General features: G+C 37.9%; 1 protein-coding gene across 5 annotated transcripts in view; it reads left to right on the forward strand.

The window, feature by feature from the left end:
- RAB27A (RAB27A, member RAS oncogene family) overlaps positions 1-18,703 on the forward strand; it is a 70,828-nt gene that overhangs the window by 14,838 nt on the left and 37,287 nt on the right. For 2 of the 5 annotated variants that reach the window (XM_055320257.1, XM_055320254.1), the window contains exon 2: positions 999-1,112. The exons of 1 other annotated variant lie outside the window; for it this stretch is intronic. The gene's annotated coding sequence lies outside the window, so the exon portion shown is untranslated. Of the gene's footprint in view, positions 1-382; positions 434-998; positions 1,113-16,337; positions 16,411-18,703 lie in introns of those variants that run through there. 2 more of the 5 variants (XM_055320256.1, XM_055320258.1) reach the window with 2 other exon arrangements.

Here is an 18,703-nt window from a genome sequence, read left to right on the forward strand (position 1 = left end):
AGAGTCAGGGAGCAGGGGATGGTGGGTGATACCGAAGGCAGAAGTCTAAGGAGTAAGGATTTTATTATGGAGCTTGTGAGGAGTCAGTGACGGGTTTTGCAGAGGAGAGTGATGGACATCCATTTGCATTTGGAAAGATCATTTTGGGTGTGGTGTGGGAGGTGGATTGGTAGCAGGGCCAGGTTGGAGTCCAGAAAACCAAGTAAGTGGTTGATTGTAGCTGTCCAGACAAGAACTAATAAAAACTTGGAATAAAGGTGGGAGGAGAAAGGATCTCTAGAACTTGGTGGCCAGTTGGAAATGGGAGGGGAAGAGTGGGAGGAGTCACCGTGGACCGTCAGATTTCTTGGTGGGTGGGTGTTGGGATTGTGTTACTCAAGACACAGGAAGAGAAGGGGGTCTAAAGCAGGGTTTGGAAAGAAGAGCAAAGGAGGTAAGTCAAGGGCAGGATATGTTGAATTTGAAATGCTGGCAAAAATTCTGGGTGCACCTCCCAGTAGACAGTTTTATTTATAGGTCTGGAGGCCAGGAGAGGTCTGGTAAGTTATCTAGCCCCATTCCTTCTGCACTTCCATTTGATCTCCTGTGTTGTTGGTTTGTATCAGGCATTGCATTTGTGAAGAAACAATGTTAATATAACCTTTAAGGGCCTGGAGAATGCAATACTTAGACTTTCTCAAGAAAACAAATATTCTCCTTTTTTATTGGGGAAAGAAAGTTGGAGTACTAGTCTAGTAACACCAGAAGAGGTTAATACAGCCACGTTCTGTCTGAGAGGCCAGTGGAATTGGGTTTTAGTAAGCTCAAAAGGGGAAAATCACTTGACTGGTCTGCAGGCCATATGACGAACAGCTGAGACTAATTAGCTGGATTGTGGGTTTTTACAGAGATGCCTGATTTTGAAAGTTGATGGAGCGGACTGCTTTTCAAAAGACTCTTTTGAAAACCTTTTATAAGTAAGCAATTCTGACTTTAACATTTCTCTTTGTATTATGTAGGCAAAAAGTAACCTTTTTGAAGAGGACATGTGATTGGAAGTTGTCTAATTGGTGAAGTGTTGGGAGCAACTTTTCTAAAATTTTAGAAAAACAACTTATACTCCCTCCCTCAAGGTATAGTTTTGTGTTTATATATATATATATTTATGTTTTTTGTAGAGGTTTCAAATTCCACCATGCCAATTTTCATGTATTTAGAATATGTGTGATTTAACATAGAATACCACTGCACATGTTAACTTTTTTTTTTAAACTAAAGACTTTAAGACACATGCTAAATTTCTGGGGTGGAGTTTGAAAAATACATTTTCAGTTACTGTATCGTGGATAAGAATCCTGACTGCATTTTCCTTTCTTTTCTTAACTTTAACAAAGTAACAGATTTTTATTCTCTGATAATATGTTGAATAAGAGAGCTGATTAAGGAATTGCTCTAAGCTTAAGGGTTTTTGGGATTTTATTTTTAATATTGTTACAGCTTTAATGGGGGAAAGCTTTATGTAAGCATGTGTTTTAGTATTAGGTGTATTTCTTCTATGAATTAAATTTGACCCCCAAGTAATTGTTAACTTTTGTTAGATTTGGCTGTGGTATTGTGGTTATGTTAAGGAAAGGACCGTATATTTTATAGATGCTTAGTTTTTTTTTTTTTTTAATTATTTATTCATGATAGTCCTAGAGAGAGGAGAGAGAGGCAGAGACACAGGCAGAGGGAGAAGCGGGCTCCATGCTGGGAGCCCGATGCGGAACTCAATCCCGGGACCCCGGGATCGCGCCCTGGGCCAAAGGCAGATGCCAAACTGCTGAGCCACCCAGGGATCCCCCTTTATAGATGCTTAGTGATAGTATGCAGGAGTGAAAGATCTGGGGTTTGGTTCTCATGGGGTCTGATGTTCATTAAACCATTGTGTCTACTTCTGGGCATGCACCAGTTTGCCCGGACTGCTGTGACAAAGCACTACACACTGGATGGCCTCAGCAGCAGACACTTATTGTCTGAGATGCAGATGTCTGCAGGGTTGGTTTATTCTGAGGACTGTGAGGAAGAATCTGTTCCAAGCTCCTCTCCTTGGCTTGTAGGTGGCTGAGTCTCACTGTGTCTCATCTTATAGTCTTCCCTGTATGTGAGTCCTTACACGAAGAGGGAATCTGGATGCAGACACACAGGTCATGCGGCTGGTGGGTGTCAGAGTCAAGGCGATGTCCTGACTTCCACTCCAGGCCGCTGACCAAATTCCTCATTTTGTTGTCTTTGCTGTGAGTTCAGGCTTTTTTCCTGTGACTCCAGAGCACCGATTGTCAGGAATCACTGTGGGGAAAAAGCCTTAATTAAAAGTTGACTTTGTCTAGATTCTTGGATTATTAACACACACACAGTTTTGAAAAAAAAAATATTTTGGGGAGTAGTGTTTATTCATGAGGGCATCCTACCCATAGACATCAGGTTGGATTTAATATATTCCAAAGGAGTTTATCCCCATCTTGGTTGCAGCTATTAGAATACAAAAACCATTATTTTTTCTTTTTGTTTGCTGCTGCTACCCACACGACAGGAACTGTGGCAGAAAATGCTGATGAAACCTTGCGGCCAGCATGATGGCACCATAGCAACCGAGACCTGAACCTCTGAACAGGTCCCGGAACTCAGGCTGCCTCCGCTGCTGATCCAGTTTCCGCCTTCTCAAGACCCTCAGTACTTGAGTGCTCAAAGAGGAAATGCTCACCACTTCCCTCTGTTTCTGTTTTCTCTTTTTAGGATGAAAGCTTCCTGAGATCTGTGTTCATCTTTTCACTACCCTTCCTTTCTTCTGCCCTCTGCACTTGGTGGATTTATAGCTAGAGCCCCGGGCATTGCATACCTCATAGCTGATGAGTCATGTAAAGCCCATTAAAAAGAAAAGCTGATTTTCGAAGAAGCCCTAATTCATTTGCAAGGGAACCTTTACTTACTTGCTTCGGTGCTCCTGGTGTTGCTGCAGTATGGCTGGGGCCCTGCCCTCTCAATAGTAGTGGGTTCTGTTGGGGGTGGGAGGGTGGAGAAAGGATGAGTGAGATCAGAGGGCTGCTGAGGAGAGGAGTTTGCATCACTGCTGATGCACTGGAGGCAGGAGCCACTTCCTGAGAATGCAGATACAGATCATTCTTCCAAGAAATGAGAGCATCAGTTTGTTTGTTTGTTTTCTCCATTTCATACTCCATTAGGTTTCTCTTCTCTCGGATGTTATCTAAGCAGGGAACCTTTAGTTGAGAATGCTAGATTTATCACGCAGCAAATATTGAATGGCTCCCCTGTTTCACAAGAAGGAGAAAGTCCTGATGTCTTTAAGCTGGCACCTCTGTGCTTTGGTGACTGTGGACTATTGTTTAAAAAATCTTCCTAGTGTCCTTCTGGGTTTCCCTTCATTCTGAATGGTCATCTTATCTCTCCCATAGCCTCAGGAATCAATTATGTTGATAACTCTAAAATCCATATTGTTAACCCTGATTTCTCTTTTGAAGCCTACTTCTGTTTTCCAAATACCAGTTAAACACAACTCCCTGGATGTCCAACATGTCTAAGGGACATTTAATTGATCATGTCTGGTATGCTGTAGCATTGTAGTAGTGTGTCTGGGTTCAAATCTTGGCTCTATGGTTTACTGGTTGAGTGAGCTTGGAGAAGTTATTTAACCTTTCTGTATATTAATCTTCTCATCTGAAAATTAGAGCCCTCATAGGGTTGTTGTGAGGATTAAATGAGTTGGTGTTTATTTATTTATAAATATTTATTGATTTATTTATATAGATTTATTTATTTTAGAGAGAGAGAGAGAGAGAGAGAGAGAGAGTGCACAAGCAGGAGGGGCAGACGGAGAGGGAGAGAGAATCCTAAGCAGACTTCATGCTGAGCATGGAGCCTGACTTGGGGCTCCATCTCACAACCCTGAGATCATGACCTGAGTTGAAATCAAGAGACATCTAACTGACCAAGTGCCACTTTGGTGCCCCTAAGTGAGTTGGTATTTTAAAGGGCTTAGATACTGGGTGTTGTATGCAACCGATGAATTATTAAACACTACACCTGAAACTAATGATATACTACTGTTGACTAATTGAATTTAAATTTAAAAAGAAGGGCTTACAAAAGTAAGTGTTGGTTATAATAATCATCTCAAGTCATCTTTTCTGTTAATTCATTCTGTTACCAAACCAAAGTTTTGGTTATCTTTTACTCCTAAACCAGTGAGTTAAGAAGTTATACTGATTTTTCTACTTCCTAAATATGTCTTGAATTAATCCTTTCCTTTTCATTCCCACTGTCACTGACACAAGTCAAATCACCATCTCTCCCATCCCCTCCTGACCATCTGTTGTGCCTTCCCAGTCTCCATGTGGCTGCTGGAAATATCCCTCTAAGCTATATGCTTTGTGTTCCTCTCTTTCATAAAAGTCTGCAGTGGCTTTCCATTGCCCAGAGGATAACACCGACTTTTTATGTTATGGAATAGTCCTTTCAGGCCTCGGTTGCAGAGTCTCTCCCACCTTCATAGCCTCTGTCTGGACACATCCTCTCCTATGTCCATGCACTCTCCTTTAGTCATCCATCTGCCCATCCCCTCAGTGTGCCATACCCTTCTCCCTCTTATGCCTCTGCAAGTGCAAATGTCTTCACTCCACTACCACCCTCCCAGGCTGTCAGCTGGCACTTGCTCCCTTATCATGGCTGTAAGCTTTGTCTGGCTTTTGTACTTTGAATACCAGACAGCCCTTACCTAATTCCATCAATAGTTATTTACACCTTTCAGATTAACATCAAAGATCATTTTGTTGATAGTTTTTGTTTTCTTTAAAGGATGATGTTTATATGAAATGTGAAGTCCTTTATCACATCATTTTATGAACTGTGTGATTTTTGTTCATTCACATGTATCACTTGTCCCTTTGTGTACCAATTTTAGTCCTTGACTACTTCAAGATGCTACTCTGAAGTTTTCCTGATTGCCCCACCAGGCATATTGGGCTTCTCCTCTTCCTTCTAACCCTCTCTGCCCGGCACTCCCACCTGCCTAGCATCTTGCACATATTTTGCAGTTCTTGTTCATTTCCACGGAGAGTGCTTCTATTAGACCCTTGTCATCCAGAACTACCTCATTGTTTCACATAGTGATGAGTGCAAGGCATGTTCTCAATGTTTGTTTGTTAAATGCACGATGTTTTAACTGATGTGCTTGTAGGCTGGTGCCTGAATTTAATCATCTCCCTCCTCAGTGACTTCAAGCTTTGCTGTTGTGTCTTTTGATAGTCACCATAGGCCAGTCTACTTATCAAACTTTACTTGAGACTATTGACACCTTTCGGGTATTTGTATGTCATTTTGCATTTAGTGTCAGTTATATTTAAGGGACATTTGGTGTAGGTTACTTGAGAGGTACTTCCATACCTGTTCCAGGTGGTACTACCCTTCCCTACATCCTCCTGTGCTTAGAATTTTTGTCATTTCACATTTGTCAGTCAAGCCAAGTTTATTTCCCTCTAAAACAACTTAAAAATGTACTGTTTAGGCTAGATCAAAATCTTTTTTTTCAGTCTTTAATAGTTATTAAAAATGTTTAAAAGTGATTAAAGGCTGGTAGAAATCACAAACTGAAAAGGCACTGTTTTTAAATACTGTTATAAAACTTATTTACTGGAGGAAGTGGCTGTGGGCTCTTTGGAGTCAGATATAGACTCTAATACTATATTGTGATGTTTAATTTGCTTTTCTAAGAACTAAAGATTTTAGTATTTTGTTATAGAGTTGCTTGCTGATTTCTGTTTCATTTGCATAAGTATCCCTTTTCATTTCTAGAACATACCTTGTCTAACATCCTTGGTCAAGTAGATGCACATGATGGACTAAAACAGATTTTAGGATAATTACATAGACCAATAAAAAAACTTTGCAATGTTTTTTTTTCTAAAGAACATCCTAAATAATTAGAATTTAATATTTGTAGAGCTTAGAAACGTATTTTCAACTTCTTTAATTTTAAAATTAAGGTATTGTCACCTTTTAAAAAGTATTAAGTTCACACTTTTACTAGCAGGGGGAGATGGCAGATTGGGTAGAGCCCAGAGCATACCAAGAGGCATGTTAAGATGAGAAAGATGAGGAACCTGGGTGATACTCATCTTCAGTCGTTTCTCCAAGTATCTCTCGAGGATCTTGACTTTTTTTTTTTTTTTAACCATAGCTTCTTGGGTTGTATATGTGTATGGGCAGTGGGGTCGGATGGGGCGAGTTTGTGGATAGGGTCCATGGATCTTACAGCTTTTTTTCCTTCCCTCTCCTGTTCTACACCATGGAGCTATGGAGTGTTTCCCCCCAAAGAATACTACCTTTATATATACTGTTTAGGACTGCAGAGTACTTAGAGAACTTCTGTATCTGAAGTCATCAAACCCCCTCCTCCACTTCTCAGAAACCTCCCCTGGGACCCACCCAGCCCATGTCTAGGTTAGGTATTAGTTTCATGAGATCCTTCCATTATGCCTACTATAGATACTAACCATACTTGGCATCTTGCTTTGGTGGTCCATGCCCTCCATTAAATGCTAAACTCTGTGAGGATAGGTGCTGTGTCTTATTTGCATTTCTGTCACCTCGCACAGCGTGCACTGGGTGCTTCACCTATTAAATGAATAAACAAACATATAATCTTTTATTAAGAGAGAACCTGCCCAGACTTCCCTAGAACTATAAACCCCCTTGATGCATCATGGCCAAAATCAGATTTGTTCACCTTGCTTTAAACAAAAAGAAATGCCTATGTTTTTCCCTCCATCTCTGGATTGTTTGTTACAAATTAGATCATCATTGTAGCTGGTCTGGTTTAGGTTCTGAACCGAGGTTTTGAGGTATGGGCTGACCCTTCTGAGTGATAATGTTGAATTACAGAGTGTGTATAAGCAGCACTTTGCATCTTTCCAAAATGCCCATTTTTGAAATCTATTACCTCTAATTGCTAGCTGCTGTAATGGGGGAGCTTGAGTTCTGGTACTTGAAGTCAAGAATAGTCTTGAAAAGAAAATTCAAAAGATAGCTTAATGACTTTCTGTTACTTCTCTAGGGGATGAAACACTATTTCAATTGAAAAAGTTTCTATGATAATTATGTCTCTAAGAGACTGCATCTCAAGTAGCCTTGTTTTATTTAGCTCCAAAAAAAAACAACCTTATATAAATGTAATTTGAAGATCAGTTTTGGGTAATCACCTCAAATACCTGGCATTTACTATATACCTCATTTTTTATTCATTCAAGTATGTATGAACAACTCTGAGGTCTACAGTCTTCCCCATCCTAGGACTGACCAGGAAGAAAGAGAATGACTTTGAGAGAAAAATCTTGGGTGAAAGTGTAAATCAAGAATAGAAGTCAGTGGGTGACAGGCACTGAGGGGGGCACTTGATGGGATGAGCACTGGGTATTATGCTGTATGTTGGCAAATCGAACTCCAATAACAAATATACAAAAAAAAAAAAAAGAATAGAAGTCAGGAAGGTCAGAGAAGAAGAAAGGAGACTGGAAAACTAAAGATCAAAGGCACAATAAATGTAAAAGCTTGATAATTAACAGACTGAAGGAGAAAAATTACATAATTTTCTTGATAGATGCCAGAATAAAATTTGATAAGACTGATACCCATTCGTAATACTCATTTCTAGAAAACTAGGAATAGACGGAGAACTTCCTTAATCCCCAAAAGTATCTACCAAAAACTATAGCAAATGTTCTTTTTTTTTTTTATAGCAAATGTTCTTAATGATGAAATGTTAGAATCAAGACAAGACTGTCTATTAAATACTTTTGGAGTTCCTAACTGCCACAGTAAGACAAGAAATATAAATATAAAGTAGAAAGATTAGATAAGAAAGAAGCAAAATGTAATTATTTTTATCTATGTTTATCACGTTTAGAATAAGTGCGGCTAAATAATAGAAGATATATGTATATTTTTAAAACATGTCACAATAGTGACAAAACTATAAATTATCAATAAGTCTGCAGATGTAAAAAGTCTTTATGAAGAGAATTTATTTAATGATATTTTAAAAGTCATTTAGAAAGACCTGAATAAGTGGAGAGAGATAACATGTACATACACAGCTAGGTTCAATATCATGAATATGTCGATCTTCTCAGTTTGATCCATATAGATTTTCATGCAATCCCAATCAAAATCCCGTATGGTTTTTGAAGAACTTAGATGGAAATATGAAAGGTTAAGAATATCCACAGTAAGGTTGAGGAGACTGGTCTTCCCAGGCACAAAGTTGTACAGATAGTCCCTGACTTAACAATGATTTAACTAAAGAGTTTTTGACTTTATGGTGTGGAAGCAATATGCATTCAGTTGAAACTGCACTTTGAATATTGAATTTTGATCTTTTCCTAGTCTAGCAATGTAGTAGGATACTTTCTTCTGATGCTGTATAGCCAGAGTGAGCCTCAGCTCCCAGTTGGACACCTGATCATGAGAGTAAACAACTGGTACACTTAAACCATTCTGTACCCAGACAACCACTCTGATTTTCACTTTCAGTACAGTATTCAATCAACTACGAGAGAGTCAATACTTTATTATAAAATAGGCTTTGTGTTAGATGATTTTGACCAACTAGAGGCTAATGTAAGTATTCTGAACACTTCTAAGCCTAAGCCTTAAGGATTAGTAGATTAGGTGTATCAAATGCATTTTTGACTTAAGATATTTTAATTTATGATGGGTTTATCAGGACATAATCACATTGTAAGTTGAGGAAGACTTGTATAATGAAGTTATAGTAATTAAGGTCTTGTGACATTGGCCCAGGGATAGTAAAAATGACCAAGGAACAAAAGAGCCCTGAAACAGATCTTCCCTTATATAGTGAATCACTAGAGAAAGGACAGTTTTTTCAATGAATGCTCATGGGGCATTTATATATTCTCCAGGGAAAAATTATGAACTTGGATCCCTACATAGACCTTAAAAAATTTCCAGTGGATTAAAGACTTAAATGTAAAAGGCAACATGTTAGGAAAATAGTATAGAAGAATATCTTTAGGTAAATAAGGATTTCTTTTGACTACTCAAAGATTAAGAGCAATTTAAAAAGTAAAAAGATAAACTACAAACAGGGAACAGATATTTGCGACATCTGTAACTGACAAGGACTAGTATCTGGAATATATGAAGAACTCCTGCATGTTCATATAGCAAGGAAAATATTGGGAAGCAGTTTTCAAGAGAAAATCTTGCTAGTGTGCATCAGGAGATGTGCACATGCATATTTATAGCAGTATTGTTTTAAATGAGAACAAAAACATGGGGGAACGTGGTTTAGTTCTGCTAATTCTTCTCTGAAAACCCACAGGCATTAAGTAATTAGAGAAGGGTTTTGGCATGTCATTTCTTAATATCAGTTATAAAAGTGGTAATGCTTTCAAGTCAAGAAAGAGAGACACAGAAAGAGGCCCAATGAAAATGATATTACTCTTGGTCAGAATATGTTTTCATCAACATGCAGTCAGATGGGTGGTGTATGATGATGGGCAAGGGTCTGAGGTTTGAAATTGAGTGGATGCCTTAATGTTGGCTCCCTAAAGGAGAACATGCTGTGGAGGCAAAATGACATCCAGCTGTCTTCCTGACATTTCCTTTTTAATCACTGCCAGATGAAATGCCTTACAACAGAGGAATGCAAACAAAATTTTGTCAGAACAGCAGGGATTGCCCACCGTGTCCCATGTAATTTAGTTTGGCTGATAATGCCTGCTGTGATCCTTGGTCTTGTGTGTTCCCTCTTCTGTGGTAGGCACAGTCATGGCCTTCTTTTTTGACATTTCACCATTGGCCCCCCTGCCTCTGTCCCAAGGACAGAGATAAATATGGGACCATAGGGAATGGAGGTGGTTTTCAGGCATTTCTGTGTGTCTTTGCTGACCCCTTAACATTCCACCTGTCCTAATCCAATCTTGTCATCTCTCCTGTCTAACAACCTTATACCCACCATGACAACCTTATATCCACTCCAACTTTTTCCCTTTCCCCACTTCAATGGCCTGTTTCTGTCTGCAACACCACTTTGCTGTCTGATCACTCAGCTTCATTCTTTTTTTTTTTTAGATTTTATTTACTTATGGGAGAGAGTGAGTGAGTGAGCAAGCTTGGGGAGGAGCAAGCAGAGGGAGAGGGGCAAGCAGACTCCACACTGATGCAGAACCCAAAATGGGGCCTGATCTCAGGACCCTGAGATCATGACCTGAGCCGAAACCAGAAGTCGAATGCTTAACCAAATGAGCCACCCAGGTGCCCCACCCAGTTTCATTTTTTGGAGCTCTTTGTCTTTGCTGCTTTCTCTTGTGCCCACTGAGCCACTACATTCTATTGTTTTTAAATTAACATCTATTGAATTCCTTCCACATTCCCGCTGCTGGTGACCTTGTCTAGGCTTTCATCTTTAAGGAGTAAGAAGTGATACCAGAGATACCTGCTGCCATGACACCATTGAACTTTCTTATGGTTAAACCCCGGACTCTGAACCTACAATCAGAGAATAGAATGTTTTCTAGGAAAGACACCATGAGTCAAAACCTCTTATTTCATATTTAAGGAGACAAGCCCGGAGAGGGATAGTGACCCATGCTGAGTGGCACACAGACAGTAGCAGAGCTAGAACTAGAAACCCACACACTGATGGTTAGTCATCTAGCCCTCTTCAACTTGCCACATTACCTTATAAGCATTCCTTTGAATTTATAGTTGTCTTATGTCTCTCTGACTAAATTTTTAGGGGAAGAATTATCTTAGTCATATTTGTAGCCTTTGAAGTAATTGACAGGGTTTCTCAATACTTGTTAAATTGAAGTTGAAACACAGCCATGCACCAAATGTGCTTTTTCTTTCCTATTCCTGACTACCTTGCCAAGTCCTTCTTGGCTTGGAAGGTATTCAGCTCAGGCTCTGATTCCTGCTTGAAGGCTTGGTCAGATAGTTGCCTCTTTCTGACCTCCCACAGTCTATTTGTCTTATAAAACCACCATCTTATAGTTACCCACCAGTTTATAGTTTATAAAATGCATTCACATAATGTATTCTTTAGTCCTTCCAATAATCTTGCTAGATAAATATTTCCATATTGAAGAAATAGACTTGGAGAGGTTATGTGACTTGCCGTAGGTCTCATAGCTAGGAAGTAAGTAGCAGAGTTTAGGTCTTCTGACTTCAAGCCCTTTGTGCTTTTGATGTCCTATGCTGGGTGGTCTACATGGCATACTAGACATTTTGTTTCCTGATTATCTTACTTGTCCTTTGTTGAAAATTAATTCATTTTGTTTCATCATCCCAATTACCAACTTACTGAGGAGAGTGGCTGGGTCACATATTTCTTTCATGCCATTCATAGTTGCTAGCACAGTATTGGGCAACATAGAAGTTGCTTCTCAAATACTGTTGAGTTGAACACTAATACAATTTAATTTATCAAAAAAGAGCAGCTATCAGTGGAGCCCCAAGACACTTTTTTTGGGTCACTCCTGAATGAAATCAGCAATGAACAGAGGGAACCAGAGGAAGGAAGAGGCTGTTGGAGAAAGCCAGATGGTAAGCACAATTAGCAGTTGAGTGACAGCTGGCCTGTTGTTAGTCTAGTGATGAGGGGTGGTGGATAAGTAATTCACAAGGAGACAGTCTTCAGGAAATGTGCAAGTTTGCTGGAGAGTTGAGACACATTCACTAGAAGGGAGAGGAGTACTTAGAAGAAGCATAATACTCATATGAGTTAAGCAAAATAAAACACTCATACATATTTGAGTTATGTTTAACCAAATGTTGGTTAAAGGAATATCCAGAGTAGAATGTGGCTTATGAAGACAGGTTTCCAAGGTGGGAGTGGAGTGGGTAGAGGAGCTTTTGGCTTAGTTTGTGATTATTTTATTAATTACTGAGGCTGTGAGAAAAGGAACATGAATACGTAAGGATGTTTCCTTTGAAACAACTTCCCTTCCCTTTTCCCTACTGTGGCAATCAATAGGGCCTCAGCTCTGAGCCCTAGGGTCAAAAGCACAGGGAATGCAAATAAATACACATGTCGTATGTGCATGGAGATGTGTTGTGATGACCAAATCTGTGAATTTTTCTGGGACTGCCTCATTTCACATATTCTTGTGCATTTGCCCCATAAATTAGTGAGATGCTTTAGAAATTTCAGTACTTTGACAACTAAACTATGTTTCTAAACTATATTTCCTTTTCCTGAAAGGGTCACAAAAACCCACTGACAGACCACATGCCCCACATTTTGGTTTGAAAAATCACACTGCATCTCCTGAGTTCTTAAACATTTTGCATCTGAGCAAAATGTAAAACCTCTTCTCCTAGAGTGGATATGAAAAATGTCCAGTTTCCTAATAGTAGAAGCCTATATATGTTTTTTTATGAGCTCTTGTTTCCTACAGAGAACTTAAGATTAAGTCCTTTTAGATTAATGGTAATTGAACTTTAATATCTCTCCCTTCCTATCAAAATGTTCACAGTTTAGAGTTATTTTATAGAAGCTGAAGGAATGTGTATCTCAACTACTTAAAGGCACCAGCACTTAAGGGAAATTATTTCAAATTAAAAATTGTAATTTCTATACAGTGGACTCTGAAATGTGAATATGTAAAACCTTTTCTGGGACATTCATATATGAATTTTTAAGGTGATTTCTCATTAAAAATTGATTAATATCATTGGGGTCTATTCGAAGTTTTAGTTTATTTTTAGTGCTTGATAGCTATATAGCAATGTATTTTTATGTGATATGCAGATATATGTGGGAAGGTTCTAATTTAAAAAGGATACCATTGATAGCATTGCTTTTTGTTTACTTATTTTTTTTTTAGTGGAAAGATAATTCCTGACGTCAAAACATGCAACTTATAAACTTTTATAATCTAATTTGTTGGTATGTGGAAGGTCTTTATATTTTAAAAAGTGGACTATTAGAACATGTTTATAGAATTGCGAGATTGATTTTTTTCCATGTGTGGCTTATAAAACCTTTTCTTACTACTTTACAGTCACCTCTCTTATAAATAGAATCTCATTTCATCCTCATTAAAAAAATTAATGTCATTTGTTTCTTTAATGCCCTCTAACCACTCAAAATTTCTGAAGTTGCTCATCAATTTCTTATAAATTCATGGATTCTTATGACCTCATGGTGTTGTCATGTGCTTCATGCTCCTCTTGTCTATAATTTTCTTTATCCAGTTGACTTGTTCTCTTACTGATTCACAGTCAAAATTTTTATTTTCTGTCAGTAAATTTAATTGAGGTTTCTTTATGTACTTTTTTAAAAAACAAAAAAAACAAGGCTTTCTAGATTCTTTCTGAGTGACCATCTTGCCTATTCACATTGGCCCCTATATACGTTAGACCCTGACTTAAAATATCATTCAGGCACAGGAGCTTGGTTCTCATAGGTGCCCGCGTCTCAGGCTTAGCTGATAACAAAGACAGGTATGGTTTTGGGGGACCAAATGCTAACCTAGATGCATGGCTTTCCATCTTTCCAGGATAGAAAGAGGAAACTTTAGTGAAGGAACTTGGTTGGAATAATTAGGGAGCCTTTGAAATTGAATGGACTAACAGAGGAGAGCAAGTAGATGGAAAAAATTGCCTTGACTTAGAGGGTAAGAGAATCTCTCTGGTTTTTGATAAATCAAGAGCTACCAGGGGCCTTTTTTTCTAGATATTGCTCCTGCTGGCTGTAATGAGCTAGAAGGTCTCTCCAGTCTGTATGACTAGATGTTCTTCTGAATTCATGGAACACTCTCTCACGATCCATAAGCCACTTCTCCCCTTTTTGATCTGTCCCTTACCTTATTGGTGTTTGACTTTGTGACTTTGACCACCTGCATTTGTATTTAACCCCTTGTGTCTGGAAGTGGTTCTGTGTCCCCTTCACATGAGCCTGCCTGCTCTGGTGGGGAACACTAGAGATTGCTCTTTTCCCATTTTCCTTATACCCCTTTCTGCTTCCCTGGAATTTTCTAATAGTTTTAAGTAGTAATACTTTCATATAAAAGCATTCTTCATGACATAGCCATTAGCTGTAACAAGGGGTTCTGTGGATAAAATATAATACTAGCAATTTCTCCTGAATTCATAGAAAAAAATCAAGTTAGTGAAGAGAATTTTCTGTTTTTCTCCCATCAGTATTAAAAAAAAAAAGTTTGTGCCTCTATGCTATTCTGGTTATAATTTAGTATACAGTGGCTTTGGACATAGCACAAAATAATATATTCTGAGTTATTTTAAGTTTGCTCTATCAATATTTCAAACTGTTCTTCAAAACACATCTTGACTTTTGAGAATTATACCCCAAGTATAGCTTCTTGAGTCTAGATGAATCTGGATATATTTTCTGATGGCTCAGTGTGTCCATTTAGACCCTTTAGGAAAGGATCACCAATGTAGCTGTTTACAAACATCCTCCTACCATTTTCCATTTCAAGGATACTGGTTCCTGACCCAAGGTGGGGTGTCAGGAGTGCTGCCTCTTGGTTCACTTCTGGCCAGTTTGGTCTGGATTTTCCAAGGACTATTTAGACTTAGACCCAGGATTTCTTGTGAGTGATCCATTGAGCATTGTCTACAAGACTCTTTCCTATAGGCTTATCTTACTCTCTCAGGCTTTAGGTAACACTTCTTGGAATCCTCACCAGGAACATCAATACATTTTAGGTTTTCCCTCCCAGATGAGAAAACTACTAAGATTGTGGTAAGTGGAGGAGATCCAAGAGGTGGCATCTTTAGGAGCTGTTCAATAGAAAAGTCTGGCAGGCCTTACAAAATGAGTTGTCAGTCTCAGGTGTTTAGGCAGACAGGAAGTGTTAAGGAACAAAACCAAATGAGATGATTCAGAGTTGGGTTAAAGGTAGAGCTTTCCTCATTGGTTTCTAAATGTGTACAAGGAGCTCTTATTAGTCTTTATTGGGCCACAGGCCTTGGAAGTCAGGTCTCATCTTCATTTTTTTCATCGAAATGGTTCCATTCTCATTGGTTTTGTATGTTGGAGTGCCATGTAAGAATTCATTTGAAGAAACTTGCTAAAGAAACTTTGCTACTAGCTGAACCAAAGCAGTTTTCTGAGGCAGTGAAAGACACTGATTTGCTATAGACAAGAAATAACCCAAACTTAGGATAGGTCAATCATATTTATGTAAGTCAAACAAGAAGTTCCCCAAACATAAAACCATCTCTACAGTGATCTATAATAGAATGTTCATTTTATATAATTATATATAAGTGAATTTTATTGCATTTACATTTTGTTTTTTATTTTTATAACTGAATGTTTTGATGAAACATATTGTGTTCATTTTTTTTTATTGCTCAATTGACAGTCCTAACAGGATGAAAGCAAACGTGCTGAACAGATGTGCCTGAGCCTTGCTGTCATGTATTGAGTATGGCTGACATATTACATAATTTCACAAGAGTGGACACATGAATCCACTCTGAATTTTTTTAAAAAAGAGAAAAAGAAAAAAGTTGAGTGCAAATTATAGCCTTCTAAATTAATGATACATTTATAGAAATTTCAAATAACATATATGCTAGAAGAGCAGAAGCAAATAACTTAGCCAAGCAGCATAAGTGAACAATTTGGAGGTCTCTAAATCTGTATATAACTCATTTGACTCTAAGAGTTTTTATTCCAATTCAAAAAAATAACAAGGGAAAATGGACATTTGAATAAAAGTTTACGGAACTCTTGAAGTACCTTCATGGATCTCAGAGTTCTACAAAACACAAATTGAGGACCAGAAATTTAATGCCTCTCTGAATAGGGACTGCAAAGCCTTGTTCTTTTATAGTGCTTTATATTTATCTCCTTTAGGACATTTCCTTGTATTTATTTCATAAAAATAAATACAATCCAGTTTCTTAACACACCTTTCTCAGAAATGAACAGATAAAAGAGCAAAACATAAATAAATCTATATAAGAGTGAAAAACTAGCTAGAACTAGTATGTATGTAATTCTGGATACAACAAGGTTACAAATTTTTTAAAGAAATCTTGGAACATTCATAAAACTTACCTTAACAGACCTTATATTTGTTATTATGCAGATCACATTTACTGACCAAAATGCAATAAAATTAGAAGGCAATAGCAATAGCGAAATAGCCAACTGTGATCCGACAGGTTGATTTAGAAATTGGCTGGATGGTTGCAAGTACACTGTAGTTCCTCAGTCCTTTTGCATAAGTAAATCCAAGGCACACCCCATTCTATAAACAGCTGCTGACAGAAATGCAAACAGTCCATTCCAAGACTGCATACTGAATAGGTGGAACAAGGAAAGACTTCCTGAGAATCAATAAGTACATCCTATTAGACCTTGTCCATTAGGTGAGTTTCTTTTCTTTCCTTTTGATTCAGCTATTAAACAATATGATACTATTTAGGGAGTAGTTCAACACACATTACAAATACATTGCTGAGAGAGTAGACCTGAGGGGGACCAAAAAGATCTCTGTCCAGCTCTCTGTAACTTACTGACACCTAATGGACACTAAAGCTAAGAATCCTAGTGTCATTGTTTTAGTGGTGCTAAAACATCAGGAAATAGTTTGATATTCTGAGCCTATATCAATTTTTTTAAAAAAATTATTATATTTAAAAAAAATTTAAGAATTGAGGTATAATTGATATACCTTGTATTCGTTTCAGGTGTACAATATGATTCAGTATTTGTGTATACTGCAAAATGATCACAATAAGTCTTGTTAACATCTGTCACATACAGAATTTCTTGTGTGATAACTTTTAAGATTTATTCTCTTAGCAAGTTTCAAATATGCAGTATAGTGTTAGTAACTGCAGTCACCATGCTGTATATTACATTCCTATAATATATTTATTTCATCACTAGAAGTTTTTACCTTTTGATTCCCTTTACCCATTTAGCCCACCCCATAGTCCCTGCCTCTGGCAATCACCAATTTGTATCAAGAGCTTGGAGTTTTGTTTTGTTTTGTTTTTTGATTCCACATATAAGTGAGATCATACAGATTTGTCTTTCCTTGTCTGACTTATTTCACTTAGTGTAATATCCTCAAGGTCCATTCATGTTGTACAAATGGCAGTATTTCCTTTCTTATGGCTGAGTAGTATTCCTCTGTGCATGTGTGTATGTATGTATCCATACCATTTTATTTTATCATTCATTTGTTGATGGATATTTAGGTTGTTTCTAAATTATCTATTTGTTGTAGATAATGCTGCAATGAACATGGGGTACATATATTTTTTTGAGTTTTTGCATTTTCTTTTGACAAATACCAGAAATGGAATTACTGGGTTATATGGTTGTTCTGTTTTAATTTTTTTGAGGAACCTCCATACTGTTTTACACTGTGGTTGCACCATTTCTACCAACAGCATAGAAGCCTTCCTTTTCTCCACATCCTCATCCCCTGTCTTTTTGATAATAGCCATTCTAGAAGATATGAGCTAATATCTCACCATGTCTTTGATTAGCATTTCCTTGATGATTAGTGATTTGGGGCATCTTTTCATGTGTCTGTTGGCCACCTGTACGTCTTCTTTGGAAAAATATCTATTCAGGTCTTCTGCCCATTTTGAAATCAGATTATTTGTGGGTGGTTTGTTTGTTTTTGTTGTTGTTTTGTATTAAGATGTATGACTTTCTTTATATATTTTGTGTATTAACTCCTATCAGATATATGATTTGCAAATATTTTCTCCCATTTAGTAGGTTGCTTTATCATTTTGTAGATGGTCTCCCTCACTGAGCAGAAGTATTTCAGTGTTTTTAAAATAATTAAGTTGTGGGGCACCTGGGTGACTCAATCAGCTAAGCATCCAACTCTTGATTTTGCCTCAGGTCATGATCTCAGGGTCGTGGGATTGAGTTCAGCATGGATCCTGCTCATCCCTCTCCTTTTGCTCTTTCCCCTGCTCATGTGCACGCTCTCTCTCAAATAAGTGGTGACTAAAATCATTAAAATAAATAAAGGAACTAAGTTGTTACATGGTAGAAATATTTACAGATGTCTTTCGTTCATTCATTCGTTCGTTCCTTGAACTCATGAGCCTGAGATCAAGACCTAAGCTGAGTGAAATAAGTCAATCAGAGAAGGACAAACATTATATGGTCTCATTCATTTGGGGAATATAAATAATAGTAAAAGGGAATAGAGGGGAAGAGAGAAGAAATGGGTAGGAAATATCAGAAAGGGCGACAGAACATGGCAGACTCCTAACTCTGGGAAATGAACTAGGGGTGGTGGAAGGGGAGGGAGGGGGGGTGGGGGTGATTGGGTGGCAGGCACTGAGGGGGGCACTTGACGGGATGAGCACTGGGTGTTATTCTGTATGTTGGCAAATTGAACACCAATAAAAAATAAATTTATTATTTTTTTTAAAAAAAGACCTAAGCTGAAATCAAGAGTCATACACTTAACTGACTGAGTCACCCAGGACTCCTATGGATGTTTTAAACTCAGGACCAACTTGTATCAGTTTGCTGCCGGTTCATTAACATTATGGGAAAGCCAAAACTAGGATAGTATTGAGAAGTATTTGTGTTCCTGAAATGGCTCTATTCCCAGAAATAGATAGGGGAAAGCTCTTTTCCTTGTTGGAAAAGTAGAAGTCCTTAAAGACACAGTAGTTTTTG

This window comes from Nyctereutes procyonoides, unplaced genomic scaffold, assembly GCF_905146905.1.
Source record: "Nyctereutes procyonoides isolate TBG_1078 unplaced genomic scaffold, NYPRO_anot_genome, whole genome shotgun sequence".
NCBI lineage: Eukaryota > Metazoa > Chordata > Mammalia > Carnivora > Canidae > Nyctereutes > Nyctereutes procyonoides.